Genomic DNA, 21073 nt, shown 5'->3' on the forward strand with positions numbered 1-21073 from the left:
ATTTCAACGAATAAACTTTGATTTGCTTTGTTTTTACTTTTTCTTTCTGTTTTAAATATCTGTAACAAAAATATGTCAGGAACCATTGCTGTAGATTTGATGCAAGGGAATACCGTTGCTGGATGCAATTTCAAAGCGTTTGTTTTAGTAAAACAGATGTATCTGTATCTTCATGAGACTGGATCTCAATATGTACAACATTATTCCCCTCCAGTCTGTCATCTTCATGTCATTCCCCTTCCTGTCATAAAAACACAGCATTATTTTATCTAGCCCTACAAACATCCAAGGTATTCATACAACTTTGTTTTTGGTCTCATGGTCATCTCCAATTTTAATTAGATCACCATGGCTTCACTTGCCAGGAACCAAAGCTGAGAGCGTTCCTTTCTTAACTTCATAACCTCATTGCCTCTCTTAACTCTCTTTTCCTCCATTACTACATTCCTTAAAAGCTACTTATTTAACTAAGCTTGAAATCCTCATAATATCGTAATACCTTATTATTTCCTTATTTGGTTCAGTGTCAAATTTAAACTCTAAATCCTATTGTGAATGTCCTCTTCAATTGTTTAAATACATTAAATCATTATGTAAATGAAAGTTATTGTTGAATGTCACAAAGCTAGTCAATCATAAGGAATCGCAACTTTTGCAGTAGCAACCTGTATAATGCCTTTATGCAATGTCTTTGATATGGTAAATTGTCTTGTGGTACTTCTCATGACAAAAAACTGACCCTGAGAAGATGATACTAAGGTGAATGACTAAAAGCTCAATTATGGAGATTGCTTCAAAGAAGCACTTTGTCTCCATTAAAAGAGAAAGTGATGTTTGTGGAGGAATTCCAGAGCTTGATGCCCGTTCCAACTGTCGGCATGGCCATCAATATTGGGATAAAGGGAGAGATAAATACCTGGTATAAGATTGAAGGACTGCAGAAATCTTGGATGGTTATGGAGCTGAAGGAGGATACAGTAAAACCACAGAGGAAGTTTAACAGAAGAATGAGGATGTTTAAGTGTTGACGAAGAAGGAGGCAATGAAGGTTAGCAAGTACAGATGTGTTGAATGGGACTTGGTGTAGGTTTGGATATGGGGAGCAGAGCTTGGTGAGCTCAGATTATGGTTGGTGGAAGATGGGATGCCAGTCAGAGAAGCATTGGTATTGATCTGTGGACTTCAAGATGGATGCTGCTACTAAAGTGGGGATTTTGTGTACTTTGAGATAAAGTGGTTAAGGGACCAGAAGCTGAGCTTTGAGTCGAATAAATTGCTGAGGTTGTGAATAGTGTGATTGATACTTTGATACTTTGTTCAGTTAGAGGAAAGAATTGTATGCAATATCAGAATGGTTGCCAAGAAAGGAAGCTTCGTAATCAACACTGTAGTGGGAACAGAGTTTAGAGAATATGGCACGTGTTATGCCAAAGAACACGAAGTCTAAACCTGTTCTCAGCCAATCTTTACATGAGCTTTCCACTGGATAGGTGCTGAGTACCAATCAGAAGTACTACTTCCTTTTGTCTCTCCACTTCCAGCTCAAAGTTTACAGCAATAGTATCCTAGTTAAGGTCAACTAACTCGATGGTCTGATCGCCATTACAGAAGCATTGCTGCATGGAGGCCAGAACTGGGAACTGAATATTCTAAGATATTTGACGTTTGGTAAGGACACACAAGGAAAATCAGCTGGATACGAAAGGGATGTGATCAATACATTGGTAAGGGAGGATCTCAGATTGGAAATAAAATGTGAAGTCTGTTTCACTGGAACTAAGAAACAGAAGACATTGGGAGATTGGTTATTTATAGGCCACAAATAATAATTGTAGCAGCGCTGAACATGGTATAAATCAGGACTCGAGAGAAGCTGGTGGCATAGGCAGTAATCATGGGTAAATTCAGTCAGCCTAAAGATTGGACGAACAAATTGAGTACTAAAGCTGTCGAGGATGAGTTTCTGGAGTATGTTAGGGATGGTTTTATTGAGCTATAGAGGAGCCAACTAGAGGTCATGCTAGAGGATCTAGTGTTATGTAATGATAAAAGAATAGTTAACAATCTTGTAAAAGGGATGAGTGACAACAGAATAGCAGAATTTTACTTTGTATTTGGAAATGAGGTAGTTCATTCTGAAGCAAGGAGTTAAATTTGAATAAAGGTAATTATGAAGGCACAAATTGGCTAGTGGTTTGGGAAAATACATTAAGGCCTGTTTGTATATAGATAATGTATAGTCTTTTAAAGAGCTATTATATGACTTGCAACAGCTATGTACTCCTTCAAGGTGCAAAAACATAAAGGCAATCACCATGTGGATTGCAAAGGAAATTCAGGATTTTGTAATATTTTAAAAAAGGGTATAAAATGTTGCCAGAAATAGCAGTAATTCTGAAGATTGGGAGGTTTATAGAATACAACAAAGAGGATTAAGAAACTGATAGTGAAAGGGAGAACAAAATATGAATGCAATCGAGCAAAAAAAAACTTAAAATGGACTGCAAAAAGTGTTCTTAGTATTTAAAAAGCAAATGTTTGGCTAAAAATTAATGTAGATCCAAAACAGCCAGTGTCAGGAAAATTTACAATGTGGAATACAGGAATGGTAGGGAAGCCAAATGATTGCTTTGTCTGTTTTCATTGAGGAGCATACCAGAAAACTTGCAAAACTAGAGATTCAAATAGTTAATGATGGTGAGGAATTGAAGGAAATTAGAACGAGTAAGAAGGTGGCAGTAGAGAAGTCAGTGGGGCTAAAAGTTGATCAGTCTGTAAGACCTGATGGTCTATATCTCAGTGTTGAAGGAGATGGCTATAGAGGTAGATGATGCACTGGTAATTAACTTCCAAAATTCCATAGATTCTGTAATGAATCCAGTGGATTTGAAGGTAACAAATACAATGCACTACTTAAAAGGGAGCAAAAGAGAAAACAACTACAGACCTGTTAATCATATATCAGTAGTAGGGGAAATGCTATAATCTATTATAAAGGTATAGATAAATAGACACTCGATAAATGATGATCTCATTGGGCATAGTCAGTATGGAGATATTTTCTCATCAACTTGTTCAGGGGTGTTATTACACCTCTGGAGTAGGTGGGACTTGAATCCAAGCCTCCTGGCTTAAAGGTAGGGACATTGTCAATGCATCAGGTGATCCCTTGTAGATGGTATGGATTTGAGAGTGGCGAATCACGTTTAATAAGTTTGTTGAAGTTTTTTGATTCAATAAAATTAATGAAAAGTTGATGGAAATTGTATACTTAGATTTTAAGGTGTTTGATAAAGTTCCCCACAGGAGACTGGTTTGAAAAAAAATTAAATGCATGAAATAAGTGGTAATGTATTGGCATGGATTAATAATTGACTGACAAATGCAAAACAGTAGGAATAAATGGACCATTCTCATGTTGTCAAGCTGAGAGTTGTGGAATACTGCAAGGATGAGTATTTGGGCCCCAGTTGTTCACTATATGCAACAATGATTTGGAAGTAGAGACCAAATGTAATTTTTCCAAATTTGTAGATGATATAAGCTAAGTGGGAATGTGTGTCATGAGTAGGATGTAAAGCAGCTTCATAAGAATTTGGACAGGTTAATGAATGGGCAAGAACTCAATAGATCCAATATCAAGTGGAAAAGTATGAGGATGACCACTTTTATATGAGAAATAGATGTGCAGTACATTTCTAAGTGGTAAAAGATTGGAAAGTACAGAAGTACAAAGAGACCTAGGTGTGCTCGTCAACAAGTCACTGGCTTATCGATTCACTAAACCTTTAGGAAAACTAATGAAATGTTAGCTTTCTTGCAAGAGGCTTTGAATACAGAAGTAGTGAAGTCTTGTTTCAGTTGTTTAAGCAGCTTGATTACCCCACACCTGGAGTACTGTGTGCAATTTTAGTCTCATATTATTGCCAGAGCAAGAGTGCAACAAAGGTTCTTGGAGAAAGTGAGGACTGCAGATGCTGGGGATCAGAGCTTAAAAATGTGTTGCTGGAAAAGCGCAACAGGTCAGGCAGCATCGAAGGAGAAGGAGAATCGACGTTTCGGGAATAAGCCCTTCTTCAGGAATGAGTAGGGTGTGCCAAGCAGGCTAAGATAAAAGGTAGGGAGGAGGGACTTGGGGGAGGGGTGTTGGGAATGCGATTGGTGTAAGGAGGTTAAGGTGAGGGTGATAGGCCGGAGAGGGGGTGGGGGTGGAGAGGTCGGGAAGAAGATTGCAGGTCAGGAAGGCGGTGCTGAGTCTGAGGGTTGGGACTGAGAAAAGGTGGGGGGAGAGGAAATGAGGAAGCTGGAGAAATCTGTATTCATCCCTTGTGATTGGAGAGTTCCTCGGCGGAAGATGAGTCGCTCTTCCTCCAGGCATCGTGTTGCCATGGTCTGGCGATGGAGGAGGCCAAGGACCTGCATGTCCTTAGCGGAGTGGGAGGGGGAATTAAAATGTTCAGCCACGGGGCGGTTGGGTTGGTCGGTGCAGGTGTCCCAGAGGTGTTCTCTAAAACGTTCCGCAAGTAGGCGGCCTGTCTCCCCAATGTATCGGAGGCCACATCGGGTGCAGTGGATGCAGTAAATGATGTGTGTGGAGGTGCAGGTGAATTTCTGACGGATATGGAAGGATCCCTTGGGGCCTTGGAGGGAAGTAAGGGGGGAGCCATGGGCACCCGCATGGGCCCTAGCTATGCCTGCCTCTTTGTTGGATATGTGGAACAGTCCATCTTCCGCAGCGACACTGGCACCACTCCCCCCACCTTTTCCTCCGCTACATTGATGACTATATTGGCACTACCTCGTGCTCCCACGAGGAGGTTGAACAGTTCATCCACTTTACTATCACTTTCCACCCCGACCTCAAATTTACCTGGACCGTCTCAGACTCCTCCCTCCCCTTCCTAGACCTCTCCATTTCTATCTCGGACGACCGACTCAACACGGACGTATACTATAAACTGACTGACTCCCACAGCTACCTAGATTACACCTCTTCCCACCCTGCCCCCTGTAAAAACGCCATCCCATATTCCCAATTCCTTTGCCTTCGCCGCATCTGCTCCCAGGAGCACCAATTCCAATACCGAACAACCCAGATGGCCTCCTTCTTCAAAGACCGCAATTTCCCCTCACGTGGTTGACGATGCTCTCCACCGCATCTCCTCCACTTCCCGCACCTCCGCCCTTGAACCCCACCCCTCCAATCGCCACCAGGACAGAATCCCACTAGTCCTCACCTACCACCCCACCAACCTCCAGATACATCGGATCATCCTTCGTCATTTCCGCCACCTCCAAACAGACCCCACCACCAAGGATATATTTCCCTCCCCACCCCTATCAGCATTCCGGAAAGACCACTCCCTCCGCGACTCCCTTGTCAGATCCACACTCCTCAACAACCCAACCTCCAGTCCCGGCACCTTCCCCTGCAACCACAAAAAATGCAAAACTTGCGTCCACGCCTCCTCCCTCACTTCCTTCCAAGGCCCCAAGGGATCCTTCAATATCCGTCAGAAATTCACCTGCACCTCCACACACATCATTTACTGCATCTGCTGCACCCGATGTGGCCTCCTATACATTGGGGAGACAGGCTGCCTACTTGCGGAACGTTTCAGAGAACACCTCTGGGACACCTGCACCAACCAACCCAACCGCCCCGTGGCTGAACATTTTAATTCCCCCTCCCACTCCGCCAAGGACATGCAGGTCCTTGGCCTCCTCCATCGCCAGACCATGGCAACACGACGCCTGGAGGAAGAGCGACTCATCTTCCGCTGAGGAACCCTCCAACCACAAGGGATGAATACGGATTTCTCCAGCTTCCTCATTTCCCCTCCCCCCACCTTTTCTCAGTCCCAACCCTCAGACTCAGCACCGCCTTCCTGACCTGCAATCTTCTTCCCGACCTCTCCGCCCCCACCCCCTCTCCAGCCTATCACCCTCACCTTAACCTCCTTCCACCTATCGCATTCCCAACACCCCTCCTCCCTACCTTTTATCTTAGCCTGCTTGGCACACCCTCCTCATTCCTGAAGAAGGGCTTATACCCAAAATGTCGATTCTCCTTCTCCTTTGATGATGCCTGACCTGCAACAAAGGTTCACCAGACTTGTTCACAGGATGGCTGGACTGTCCTTTTGAAGAGAGGTTATGCAAACTGTATTCTCCAGAGTTTCAAAGAATGAGAGGTGATCTCATGGAAACTTACAAAATACTTCCAGAGATAGACCGAGTAGATGCATATAAAATGTTTTCCCTGTTTGGGAAGTCTAGAATCGGAGGCACAATTTAAAAATAAGGGGGATGCTACTTTGTCTGAGATATGGAGAATTTTCTTTGCTTAGAGAGTTTGGAATTGTCCACCATATTCATCTTGGAAGCTCCATCTTTGAGTATGGTAAGGCAGAGATTAACTGATGACCTGTGGTGTACAGGATAATAGGATAATGGCAGGTGAAAGGCATTAAAATTTTCAATTAGCCAAGGTTATATTGAATGACAAGTTTGTCTCAATGAGCCACTCTTCCTATCTTACTCAACCAGGAAAAACTGAACTAACAGACTGACAATTGACCCTGAGACCTTCTCTGCCTAGTAGCTTAATGTCTTCTGATATGTAACCAACAAATGTACGTGGGATTTAAGACTTTGAAATTCTGAATATTTCCTGGAGAATAAAGAATAGAAGAGTTTGTGATTGCTTGTTAGTAATGGGTTAATAGTTACAGATTATTGCCAAATAACAAAGGGGAAAATTGAAGTTTTTTTTTCCAAGTCATCAAATGCTTTACCACAGGCTATTGCTGAGGCAGTGATTGTAGCATTGAAAGGAAATTGGGTAAACGTTTGGAAGGGAAGGATATAAAATTCTATGAGAAAAGGAGGAGGGAAATTAGGTTAGATTTGGCAATCTTGGTGTAAGATCTAACAGATGCGGCAGACACAATGTGTGCTATTAATCTATAACTCTCTACTGGACTGGTACTGTAACACTGCCATTTACAAGTTTTTCTGGCAGTACCGGTGGTGCAGGTATAGTTACTATTTCGTACTTAGTAATTCAGATCCATTACCCATGATGACTGCTGCAAAATGGGAAAATAATCTTGAAGTTGGGATAATGGGAGCAAGAATGTAATAAGCCTCTAATGAAGCTATCTGGGAAATAGATAGGTTCATTAGAAAACTGGTTCCATTTTAGCATTAATAATGGCCCACCAATAGATTCCAAACAGTGACTGTAATACTGTGAAATTAGAATCTCATTCATTGTGCTGTGATCTTCAGTTCACATTTGAAAGCAAATGTAAAATTGGGGAAAACGATTCATTTTTTTGTTTGAAAGATCTTTCAAGCTGTTCTGCAGATCATTTATGGATGTATTTAAAAAGGCAAACCAGCTTGCTCTGACATCCATCAAGGGGATTCCAATAGACCATGTCTACAAGCTGGCATTGTTGGTGGCATAGTTGGTTCATTTCAAGACTAATTGGTATCTTCCTCTTTCAAAAAAATACCACGACAAAAGTGTAATCCCTGCAGAGAATTTACAAAGACTTATTAAAATCTCTGTGGGGACTGAGTTTAAATGACCACTCCTGATTGGTCTGGAAACATACCAACTGCCGTGTTATTTGTGCTCGCTAGTGGATGCATTCCATAGGGATCCCCTAGTCAATGTCATTGGAGCATGTCGACTTGACTTTTTAATGCAGCAGATGGATAGCCTTCAGGGTCGTATGTTAGCACTTGAAAACATGAACTTTGAATTAAGACTTTTATTAAAAATAAAGATTTGTGCAGCACCTAAAATGTCGCTTTGAACTGCTTTAGCCTTTTTGGTGTGTAATCCAGAATTTAGTGAATGTTTTAAAACATATACCTCTATTAATATTCCTAATCTCAATATGAAGTAGTAAATATCATCAGCTGCTCAAAATGTAAAACTGTCCAGTTAAAAACAGCCTGCTGCATGTATTTTTAAGCTTTTGTCATAAATTGCAGTTTTAAAATTCTGTATATCGGTGAAGTTCCAAGTGAAGCACTTCTCCCCCTTCGGTTGAATATCTAAAACTTACATATCCATTCTTGATTGAGTTAATAATTCCTGATATATTTACATATGTCTGTTTTAAAAACAAGCAGAGTTTTTGTACTAAAAAGGGGTTAACATTGATATCTCATCCACACAATATGAGCAGAACATAGAGACATTTCCCGCATTTTTAAAAGTCTTTCCTGAAATACAATCTGTCAAACATTTAATTAACTATCTGGGGATGAAATGTGTAGTTTTATTAAAACTTTGAATAGATAAAGTCGGAAAGGACATGGATGAGCTGTCTCAAGGCCATATTCCGTGGGACCGATAAGAGTTGTAAAAAGAAAATGGCAGAGGAGCATTTAACAACTGAAATCTGATTCACATAAAAAGCTGGTGGGGTGGTTGTGGATCAAACCTGCTAGCGTCTGCAAGCAATTTGGCCACTTGCCAAGAGCCAATGTTCACCCTCAGCTGTGGCATTACAGTCCAGATGTGCCAACTGCACGTTCTGATTTTGCCAGCTGACTGCACCGTTTGATAACCAGCTCTCTGGATGCCCATCACTGGCCGCAGAGATAGAATTAAATGATGATGATCTTCCCAAAAGTTGCAGGAGGAAGCAATGCATATAAATCTTGATTTCATCTCAGCATGAGAAGTCTTTATCCATCATCACTCATAATGAACAAGTCGTTAGCTTCGATGAATGGTTCTGTATTTTTGAGAGCTGCTTTTGTTCGCTTTTTGGGTGACTTTATGCATTCTGGGGGTCACATTATCTCACTAGCAAGGGAGAGATTAGTTCATCGTGCCAGGGTAATATTTAAACAGTTTTTGCCTACATTAGAGAGCTCTCAGCTATGACCAGAAAAACATTACTTAACCTGTGCATTTCAATCCACTTCAAAATTTCAGTTTTTTTTTATTTGCTGGCTACTATTTCTGGAATTGTAGTACATCACAAATAGCTTTAGTGGCTACAGAAAGCGCGTGAAGCCATTTTTCAGTAAGTTCTGCATTCTGCTATACTAATTAAATTAAATAAAAATACTACATCTCATATAGAAATTATTCCTTCTTTAAAAAAAGATATTGACTAATGCTAATTCTGATATGTGATGAAAGCACTGGTAATATTTTTCAAGTGCAAAGTCAGATGGATTAATGAAAATATTTCATTTTTGTTTTTAAAAGTATAATTTGTAAGTAGTGACAGTAATTGACTCAATATATTGCCACATAAGCAGATGAATGACTCCTCTTGTTTATCAATACGTTTGATCAATGCCTCGTGTACATCAAAAGAACTGAAAAGCAAACAGGAGTTTCAAAAGATTTTGCATCCTTGCAAATAAAATGCATAAGTTCCAGATTGGACTATGATGTCAATATGCTGTTAAATCAGGAGAGAAACAAACTTGATGAGGATAGCTTTGAAACTTCTGATCTCAAATGACTTATTGTTAAGTAATGGGTGGTTAAGATCTTTACAAAAGTCATTTAAGCACTAATAAAAAAATCAAATCAGAGTGCATTCGTAGTGCCCCTACTCCTGGCTCAGAAAGCCCAGGATCAAATCCCACTTGCTTCAGAGATGTCATAACATCTTTGGGCAGACTAATTTTAAAAAAATAGAAAAATCAAATCAGTCAGTCAGTCACATTCATGCTAAGTTTCATCAGTCCAGGCAAAAGGAAGTGTGAAACCAGCAGTTTTTAACAATAACGTGTGTTTTCTGTCATAGAAATGAAATATGGGTTTTTCAATGCCCTTCAGCTGAAAGAAAACAATGAAGTATGCAAAAAGTGATATCAAGTGTAGAAAATATTGTAAATCCCTACTGAGTCATCTAAAAATAAGAGTTTCTTCAGTTTAAGTACTTAAACTAGTTCAGGTTTTTTTAAAAAAATGCATACTGGTATTATAAATCTCCTAAAATGCTTCATCTGAGCTGAGTCACCTGCATACATTACACGCATGAAAAATGCCAAATGTTATTGGCGTGAGATATGTTATAGGCTGAAAAATCATTGTGCTTAATTAAACTGTTGAATGTTCTCTGTGGTTTCAAAGTTTTCTTTTGTGCTTTTGGTAATCGAGAATACTTTAGCCCATTGTCAGGAACGTTTCTCAACACTACTGCACTGATCTCTGGTTAACAAAATGAATTTGTTCACTTTGTCTTACCTGTAATGAAGGGGACACTTTCTTTCTTGTTTCTTATGTGTTTGAATGCACTTAATTGCAATCCAATTCCAAGTAATAGATGGCAGATCTGTTTTGGTAAAATAACTTATAAATTTTGTGTGTACATTTCATTGGTTAAATAGCCTATGATTGTCTCAGTAAAATTTTCATCTCGTTGCCAGCTTTCAAATAGCTGTCAATACTCTGTGTCACTGAACTTTCTGCAGAAGCAAATTATTCAGCTGGAATCTGTACTGAACACAACAACTGCTGGACATCGCAGCACGTCGGGCAGCATCCACGGAGATAGAGCAAGCTAATGTTTTCAGCTCGATGACTCTTCATCGGAGCTGCTGTGAAGTATGGAAGGGGCAGTCATCTAGACTCAAAACGTTATCTTGCTGTCACTCCATGGATCTCCCTAACCCACTGTGATCTTCAGCATTTGTTTTCAGAACTTTCTGCCTCTGAGTTTGTGTATATAGGAGCTAAGTTTCATTAAAAATATTAATAAGTTTGGGATTCTGCTAATTAACTTTTTCTAAGAAGTGATAATATCATTCGTTGTAAATTGTAATTGACTATAACAGACTGCCTTATTTAAAAATATTTTAATTGCTGGCCTCCAGGTTATGGATTTTACTTCCTTTTCTTGACTATCAATTATTGTAGTTCCAAACCTGGGTCACAAAACTTGAGGGGAAAAAGAAGGATCTAAAGTTAGGAAATTTCATTTCTTAGTCTTCAGAGTTGGTTTTGACAGCTGTCATGCATATGTGCTGGCATTAGAGGCATTCTATTACTTGTGTATGTACATTTCCAGAAAATACGAAATGTGGAGCCTCCTGCGAAGCGCTGCTGCACTGTCAGTTGGAATTTATTTGGTTATTTATTGATACCAACTAAATTCCAGCATCTGCATAATATAGCAACGCTTCACAGGAGGCTCCACAGCACTGAGGATGTCACCTCGAAAGAGGACAAAACATCTGCAAACCAAATTCCCAGCTCCGTAAACATACCCACGGCAACCGCACTCAGCAGTGAAGCAGAGCAAAACTTTGAAACTGTCGGAATGCAACTAAACTCCTCCATGTCATAATACCGAATTCCAATGTTTAAAAAGTAGATTTCTGATAACCCGTACACCACCTAAAACATAATTTATAGCCAAATATTGATGCAAACCAGTTGTAGGTGATAAATTGTTGTTGGAGATTTCAAGTACAGCAGTTTTACTCAGAATTGTACGTATAATTGCAGCATTATTAACCATATTTAGTTAAGTAGGGAATCAGTTTGTTCAGTTGGCTGATTTGCAATGCAGAGTGATACCAACAGCATTTCTCGTACTGGCTGAAATTACCATGAAGGTTCCTCTTCCCAACCTCTTCCCCTCACCTAAAGAGTAGTGACCCTCTGGTTAAACTCACTACCAGTCATGTCTCTCTAATGAGAGAGAAGCTATGTGGTCCTCTGGGACTATGGTGACTTTATTTACTTTATTAATCACATGTATATGTTTTTAATTTTTAAAGCTATAGTTACAATTAGTAAAACACTTGGAGACATAGTTTGATATCAGCAGCTCACTGATGGATTTGGGTAAGATGGGTTAGTCATTACACTGCCTTTCCTTCAAGCAGCGGCCCCTTTGAGGAAGAATTCTTCCTTTCTGGAAAAGTGAGGCATGATTCCTCTGAAAGCAAAACAGAACATGCCTGCAAAAATTTTCAAATGTGTATTATTGCTGAGGTGTTTGATCCATTTTTTTTATCCTTTGGAATCTCCATGTTGCCTCCCTTAAAGTTCATTATTTCAGATATTCAATGGTGGACTTTCAGAGGAGCCCCTGAGCATGTTTTGATTTGAATTTGAAATGAAATCAGCCTGCATATCAAATCCATCAGACATGATGTCAACAAAAGTAACTTTATTTATAAAGTATGTTTAATGTGGTGAAATAGTCCAAGGTTGTTCACAGGAATAAAATTTGATGTGTCACCATGTGGAGAAATTGAGGCAGGTGACCAGAAGTTTGGCTTTAAGGAGAATCTTAAAGTACAAATTGAGAGAATATCAAAGTTTAGAACATTCATAGACAAAGGCAGAGCTACATTGTTTGTTCAAGTAAAGTTGGGGTAGCTGCAGAGGCTAGAATTGTGGAAATACAGATACCTGTGGCTACCAACACCGAATAACTTGAGGTTTGAGGAATCCAACATCTAGAAATGAAGTTTGGATTTGTTACGTGACTCTGAGATTAGAGAGGTTGGGGAGGGCAGGTTCATGCAAAGTTTTGGAAAGAAATGGATTTTAAAATGGAAGCATTGCCAGACCGAGAGCATGTATGGGCTAGTGAATAGGGATAATAGGTGAACAGGACTTCGTGTGAGTTAGGCTATGGGCAGCTGATGTTTGGAAGGTCTCAAGGTTTATGAAAGATAGAATGTTGGAGTGTATTGCAATTGTTAAATCTAGAGGTAACAAAGGCATGGGTGATGATTTTCGGAGCAGATGAACTAAAACTGAAATGGAGTTGAACAATATTATGGGATAGATGTAGGCAGCCTTGGTGTTGATGACTGGGAGTGTGTAGTTTGTAGCTGGGACTGAAGGCAATGCATACAAATTTACAGTATTTTGTTGAAGGATTACATTTTGCGATCACCTCATATAAGAATGGGTGTAGTAGGTCATACTGTCTGTAATGAACAGCACGATGCTGGCAAAGCACAGCCGGTCAGGCAGCATCTGAGGAGCAGGAGAGTTGACGTATCGACCATAAGCTCTTCATCAGGAATGAGGGGGTGGCCCAAGGGGCAGTGAGGGGATTTGATGTTTCTGTGTTTTTTTTTCAAATTACCCTGCCCAAAGATGTTATGACATTTCTGGAGCAAGTGGGATTTGATCCTGGGCTTTCTGAGCCAGGAGTAGGGGCACTACGACTGCACTCTGATTTGATTTTTTTATTAGTGCTTAAATGACTTTTGTAAAGATCTTCCACATCCATTGCTTAACAAGTCAACAATAAGTCATTTGAGATCAGAAGTTTCAAAGATATCCTCATCAAGTTTGTTTCTCTCCTGATTTAACAGCATATTGACATCATCGTCCAGTCTGGAACTTATGCATTTTATTTGCAAGGATGCAAAATCTTTTGAAACTCCTGTTTGCTTTTCAGTTCTTTTGATGTACACGAGGCATTGATCAAATGTATTGATAAGAGTCATTCATCTGCTTATGTGGCAATATATTGAGACAATTGTTGTCACTAAATACAAATTATACTTTTAAAAACAAAAATGAAATATTTTCATTAATCCATCTGACCTTGCACTTGAAAAATGTTACCAGTGCTTTCATCACATATCAGAATTAGCATTAGTCAATATCTAAATTTTTTTCAAAATAAGGAATAATTTTTGTATGGTATGTTGTAGTAGTAGTATTTAATTTAATAGGTATAGCAGAATGCAGAACTTATTGGAAAAATGGCTTCACATACTTTCTGTAGCCGTTAAAGCTATTTGTGATGTACTCCCTATTGCATTCCCAGCTACCTTCCCCACCCCCCAGCCCCACCCGCTCCTACCAGCTGATCTTTGACTTCAACTCGCATTTCCTTTGTTTCTGCTTGAGACAAGGTTTGCTGGTTTGATCTTGTATATGTTCAACAACTCAGAATTCACAGCCCTCTGAGGTAAAGATTTTGTGATTCCCAACCCTCTGATTGAAGAAAGTTCTTCTCTTCCTCTGTTTTAAATGGCCAGCTGCTTATCTGAGAGTGCCACTGAGTTCTTGACTCTCCATCGATGGGGAAAAAGCCTCTCAGCATCTCAAAAATCCCAAGGAGTTGTGTTTCAGTGAGATCACCTCTCATTCTTCTAAACTTCAAAGATTTATCAGCCCATTCTGCTCAATCTCCTCTCACAGAACAATCCTTTCATCCCAGAAATCAAACCAGTGAACCTTTGCACCATTGCTAAGGTAACTATAATTTTACTTGTCTATGGTTTTGGTCTTTGGACCTTGTCCACCAGATATATTGTATAAAATTAACGAATTCCTTTTTCTTGTGCTCCATATCTCATTTCAATATCATTAACCTTCCCATTACTTGCTGTACCTGTATGTTAATTTCATGGTTTTGTGTACATCCAAATACCTCTGAAACCAGCATTTAACATAGTTGCTCACTCTGCAATTTTATGATCCTTTCTACCAAGGCGAGGTGGCAATATCACTAAACTAGTAATCTAGAATCCAAGTTAATCTCTCGGGGATATTGGTTCGGATCCCACAATGCAATTGGTAAAATGTCAGTTCATTAAAATTTAGGCTGTTGGAGTCCAGAAAACTCTGTCAATTTTGGAAGATCATAACCAATGCAACCAGCATCACAAAATATCTATTCATAACAATACTGCCTCCCTTAAGTGAAAAGATTGTGCTTTGAGGTAGCATTCAAAAGGTACTAAGTCAAAAGTTTATATTGAAAATACTTATTGTGGCAAAACTCAATTTCTCAAAAATTGTTCTTTTGTTTATCTTTCAATTAAAATGGGTGTATCTATATAATGAATAAACACTCCAGCTAGAGTAAACCTTGTGGAATCCTATCTACCATGACCCCTTAGAAACAGTGCAAAAAGCATGATCAGTGAGAGTTCCAATTACCAGCTGTGGGTCATATATTCTTTGCTTTGAGGGGTATACTTTCTACATGGATTGTGCAGAAGCATCATTGTAGAAGATGTTTTTCTTCTCCGTCTTAATTTGTTATAAGCTGGAAAACTTCTTTACACTTGTAAGTGTTAACACATTGTATTGAATCATATTATTTTAAAACTCAAGCTTAAATTATGTTCATGGTGTTTAGTTATAATTGTGAGATTTCTTGCCCCTGCATATTTTTTGATATTCCTTCATTCTGAAGAAAAAGACAAAGAAATAATCTGGGAACTACCAACGGTATAAACAGCTATTTTATAAACAACAACATCATCAACAGTGAAGCAATGGGGGGTTAATGGAAGTACTGTATCATTTTAGGTGATGTGTCTAGTGCCAGAATTTTGTAAGTTTAAGTAAGAAGTGAACACTGCTACCTGATTCCAGTGATCTCTTTTCTACAGCATAAGATGAATGTGCAAAGGAAGCTGTTACGGCAGATATTTAATTAAAAACAGTCACGTTGGATAAGTCCAAAGAGGCTTGTCTCAATGGACATGTTCAGATTTTTGGTTGATAGCTTTCCTGGCAGTCACGGGTGGAAAATGGTTTACCACTTAAACAGAAGTGCTTTCCTTACTTACGTAGTGATAAGGAGACTAGTACGTGATGGAAAAATACAGATGTGATCCAGACTCGGAAGAGAAGGATGTGAAGATTGATGAATTGTTTTCTGTTTTTTATGTTTAGAAATATTTCTATACCTAAGCAAAATAAGACTAATTCCTAGTATTTACAAAAGCATTTTAAAACAAGTGCAGTAAAAGATCTAAAAATGTATTTCAAGTGCTTGTTTCAAATTTTGGGTGAATTAAATGTTTAAGTGGAACACACAGTAGTTAGCAATGGCTAATGTGTGGTGATGCACACTGAAATCTTTAGTTTTCTATTTGAAATGGTGTTCATGACTTTCTGCTGATTCTTGCTCCGCACTCCATTTTGGAAGAGAGCGGTAAATGACAACCGTTGCACCCCTCCCCCGGGTTACCTTCACAGTTAGCTGTTCAGAAGTGTGCAAGTATTATCTCGAGAAACTAAAGCTCTTTCCTGCCTTAAGAAACTTGCGACCTGCCTTCCATAAATATAATGTAAGGGATAAAAATTAACAATGACACATCAATGACATATTATTATAGAAATGAATTTAACAATATGCAAGAAAATACTGGCATAATGCCAAGTAAGTAAAACATAATTTGGAGCAATAACAGATGTCTTCTAATTATTTTAGAACCTTTTTCAAAAGTTGATCGGAGAGATGAGGTACACTCAAATGGCTGGAGACACATCAGTTGAGCATGACTTGGGGATTTATGGGATTGCATCCACCCCAGAGAGAAAATCTGCTTGCCTTCAAAGATTTCTGTTGTCCTTTCGTCCCTTTAGAGTTTAGAAGAATGAGGGGTGATCTTATTGAACCATTAAAGATTTTGAGTTAGTCCTTTATGGGTTAGATGCTGCAAAGATGTTTCTCCTAATGGGTGAATCTTGAGCTAGGGGACATTTTTTAAAACTGAGATAGAAAGAAGTTTCTTCTCACAGAGGGTAATGAAAGTCTCTACCCGAGAGTGTTGTGCATGCCAGATCCCTCAAAGTATTTAAGGAAGAGGTAGATAGATTTTTGAAATATCAAGGAGTCTATGAGCCAGTTGGAGTGGATGAATCTCCTGTTCCTGCTCCGATTTCTTATGTTCTTTTGAGCCAGTGATTTTTTAAAAACCAGTTCTATTTTCCCCAATGCCTCAGCATTCTTAAAAACATTACCATGCTGACGCTTTTGCATAGTATGAATATTTTTAAATTTGTACATCACTTGTAGCTTTTGCTGGCTGGGCCAGCATTTTTTTGCCTATCCCTGATTGCTCTAAAGAAAGTGGTGATGAACTGCCTTCTTGAACCATATGTTCAGACACAAAGGAGGGGAGTTAGAAAAGGAGTTCCAGGGAATATCATCAATGTGTTCCACGATAATGTTTCTTGGTTTTGGTTTAGTTTAAAAGGGTAAAGGCAGAAAATATTCAGTAAGTGATACAGTATCTTTAAGAGAGTGAAACAGAATTTCATGTAAAGATAGCTACACAGACATGATGGAGGAGCTGCTCAGAGTTGATTGGAAGGGGGGCTGAGCAAGGAAGACAGTGAAGCAACAATGGCAGGACTTTCTGAGGGTAATTTGGGAGGCACAGTAGAAATTTATCCCAAGGAAGAAGAAGCATAGTAAGGGGAGATTGAAGCAACCATGATGACAAGGGAAATTGAGATGCACTAGTAGCATCCCTACCTTTGAGCAGGAGGCCCATTTTCAAATCCCGCCTGCTCCAGAAGTGTGTAATAGCGTCTCTGAACAGATTGATTAGAAGATTTTTTTTTAAAAGAAAACCATATAGTTGAAGATCAACGAGAAGCCAGAGGACTGGGAAGCCTTTAAAAGCCAGCAGAGGACAAATGAAAAGGCAGTATGGGACAGAAGATGAAATATGAGGGTAAGCTAGCTAGTAACATAAAAGAAGACTGTAAGAATTATTTTATATATTTAAAAGTTAAGAGAGAGATGCAAGAGAAGGCATTGGACCACTTGGAAATGAGGCTGGAGAAGTAGTAATAGTAAAGAAATTGCAGAGGAACTGACTTTACGTCAGTTTTCATTGTGGAAGATACCAGCAACACACTAGTCAGACAGCGGTGAGTGTAGTGACCATCACTAAGGAGAAGGTATTAGGGAAGCTGGAAGGTCTGAAGGTAGGTAGACTACAGCTCAGGGTTATGAAAGGGATAGTTGAGATTGTGGTGATCTTTCAGGAATCACTGGAGCCAGGGAGGATCCCAGAGAACTGGAAAACAGCTAATGTAACACCCCTGTTGAAGAAGGGAGGGGAGGTAGAAGACCGGAAGCTATAAGCTAGTTTGCTGGATCTTTGTAAAATTTGGTGTCCATTATTAAGAGATGGACCCAATGAGATTATGGAGTACTTGGAAGTGCATGGTAAAATAGGGCGAAGTCAGCATGGCTTTGTCAAGGGGAAGTCTTGCCTGACAAATCTGTTAGGATTCTTTGGGGAGGGAATGAGGAATTTAGACAAAGGAGAGCCAGCAGGCATGATCTATTTGAATTTTTTGGAAGGCCTTTGACAAGATGTTATACAGGAGGTTGCTAAATAAGGTAAGAGCTAATGGTGTTCGGGGCATGGGTAGAGGATAGGCTGACTGTCAGAAGGCAGAGAGTGGAGATAAAGGGGTCTTTTTCAAGATGGCAGCTGGTGACGGCGGAGTTCTGCAGGGGCCATTGTTGGGACCACAACAGTTAACAGTATGCATTAACGATCTGGACAAAGGAACTGAGGGAATTGTTAAGTTTGTAGTTGACAGAGACGTGGAGGGACAGATTGTGTCAAGGAGGTGAGGAAGCCACAGTAGGACTTGGACAAGCCAGGAGAGTGGGCAGAAAAGTGGCAGATAGAATACAATGTGGAAAAGTGTAAGGTATTGCATTTGGATAGGAATGATACAGGTGTTGACTCTTTTGTAAAAGGGCAAAGGCTTTGGAAAATTCAAGCACAAAGAGATTTAGTAATCTGAATTTAGGAGTCTCTCTTCAGGTGAACAGGAGCGTTCACTTGGTGGTTAGGAAGGCAGATACAATGTGAGCATTCATTTTGAGAGGGTTAGAATACAAGAGCAGGGATGCACAGCTGAGGCTGTATCAGGCTTTAGTCAGACCACATTTAGAATATTGTCAGCAGATTTGGGCCTCGTATGGAAAGAAGAATGTGCTGACCTTGGAGGGAGAATCCAGAGGAGATTCACAAGAATGATCAAGCCAAGGATGAAGGGCTTCTCATATGAGCAGCAGTTAAGGAATCTGGATCTGTACTCGATGGAGGTTAAAGGGATAAAAGAGACTCATTTTGAAACTTAGAATTCTGAGAGGTCTGGGTTGAGTGGATGAGGATAAGCTGATTCTGCTCGTAGGAGAGATAAGGACCCAAGGGCACAATCTGAGTGAAGGGACGACCCATGAAAACTGAGATGAGAAGGAATTTCTTCAGCCAGAAGTAGTGAAACGATGGAACTCATTGCTGCAGAAGGTTGTGGAAGCAAAGTTTTACTGAATCTCATTAATACAGAGATAGATAGGTTCTTCATTAGTAAGAGTCATAGAGACATACAGAATGGAAACAGACCCTTTGGTTCAACCAGTCCATGCTGACCATAATATCAAAAGAAACTGGCCCATATCCCGCCTGACATTTCTTATTTGTATACTTCTCCAACTGTATTTTAAACAATTTAACTGTACTGCATCCACCACTTCTACTGGAAATTGATTCCGACATGAGCCTGTGTTTTTAAAAAAAAAAGCTCTCGTGTCTTTTTAAAATCTTTCTGCTCTCATCTGAAAAATGCCCCCTAGTCTTGAAATCCCCAACCTAGGGAAAAGGCACCTGCCATTGACCTTCTCTGTACCCTTCGGGATTTTATAAACCTTAATAAAGGTCAACCCGCAATCCAGTGAAAGAAGTCACAGCGTCCTCTTATAACTCAAACCTTCTATTTCTGGCAACATCCTGGGAAATGTTTTCTGAACCTGTTCCAGCTTAATATCCTCCCGAAAACATGGCGACCAGATTGACACAGTATTCCAGAGGAGGCCTCACCAATGTCACATTTGACCTCAACATTATGTTCCAACTCCTACACTCAAAGTCTGATCAATGAAGGCGAATGTGCTAATTGCCTTCTTAACCACCCTGTCCACATGTGATGTAAACTTCAAAGAATTATGTCATGAACCCCTACAAACAACCAAGGGCCCTACCATGAATTGTAGAAGTCCTTCCCTTGTTTGATTTTACCAAAATGCAATATCTCTCATTTATGCAAATTAATTTTATCTACCACTCCTCAGCCAATTGATTAAGATCTCTTTGTAATCTTAGATAACTGTATTCACTGACTACTATACCACTAATTTAGGTGTCATCGCAAACTTACTAACCGTGCCTCCATATACTCATCTAAATCATTTATATAAGTGACAAACAAAAGTGGACCCAACGCCAGTCCCTGTGGAACACTGCTGGTAACTGGCCTCCAGTCCAAAAAACCATTCTCCCCCACTACACTCCGTCTCTTGGTCATTAAGTCTCCAAGCTCAACCTGAATCCCGCATGATTTAACTTTAGAACATAGAACAGTACAGCACAGTACAGGCCCTTCAACTATCGATGTTGTGCTGACCAGAGTGTGTCTAGGAAGAATTTACAAACAGCGAAATTCACAACTGACCTTGGGAGGAACTGGTGTGGGTGAGCTCACAGCACAGGAACAGATAAGTTCATAGCTTTTAACGTGTAACCTTGCTGGAAGTCTACAGTAGTGAGTAGAGTAGGTTTGTTCTTGATTATGTTTTATTGAGATCTGTCTCTTGATTAAATTTGAAAAATATAAACCGTAAGTATTAAGTTAACCCGGAGCACTGTTTTTTAGAACAACAAGATGGTGCTATTTTCAGGGTCTGTAGATTGTGAAGAAGCAAAGATGGTCTTTAGTAGAGTGATATGCTCTTCTATTGGATGTGGGGGTTCAGGGAGAATTTCCATGTTACTGATGATTATGTCTGCAGAAGTGTCTTTGGTTGCGAATCTATCAGACCACATGGATTGGTTGGAGCGGCAGTTAGAGGCAATGAGGAACTTGAAAAAGAGCACCATGGTGTGATAGATGGCAGTTATCGGAAGGGAGAAAAGCCGCAGATACAGTCTGGTAGATGGGTTAACTCCAAGGAAGGTAGGAGGGGGAGGCAGGTAGTGCAGAACCCCATTTCAAACAAGTATGCTGTTTTGGATACTTTTGGGGGTGATGGGCTCCCAGGAGAATGTAACATGGACAGCGATGTTTCTGGTATCAAGACAGGCTCTAATGTAATGAGGGATAGTCTGGTTCTAAGCAATTGATTGAGATAGGGGACTGTCGAGTCAGAGGCACAGACAGACATTTCTGTGTCCAGCAGTGAAAAATCAGAGTGGTGTGTTGCCTCCCAGGTACCACATCAAGGATATCTCCGAGAGGGTGCAGAATGTTCTCAAAGGGGAGCGGGACGAA

General features: G+C 39.9%; 1 protein-coding gene across 5 annotated transcripts in view; it reads left to right on the forward strand.

The window, feature by feature from the left end:
* The window catches only part of mapkap1 (MAPK associated protein 1), a 331754-nt gene that overhangs the window by 176818 nt on the left and 133863 nt on the right, over nucleotides 1-21073 (forward strand). The gene's annotated exons all lie outside the window — the stretch shown is intronic.

Source organism: Chiloscyllium plagiosum, unplaced genomic scaffold, assembly GCF_037043375.1.
Source record: "Chiloscyllium plagiosum isolate Xiang-an unplaced genomic scaffold, Cpla_swu_hap1 HiC_scaffold_21, whole genome shotgun sequence".
Lineage (NCBI taxonomy): Eukaryota > Metazoa > Chordata > Chondrichthyes > Orectolobiformes > Hemiscylliidae > Chiloscyllium > Chiloscyllium plagiosum.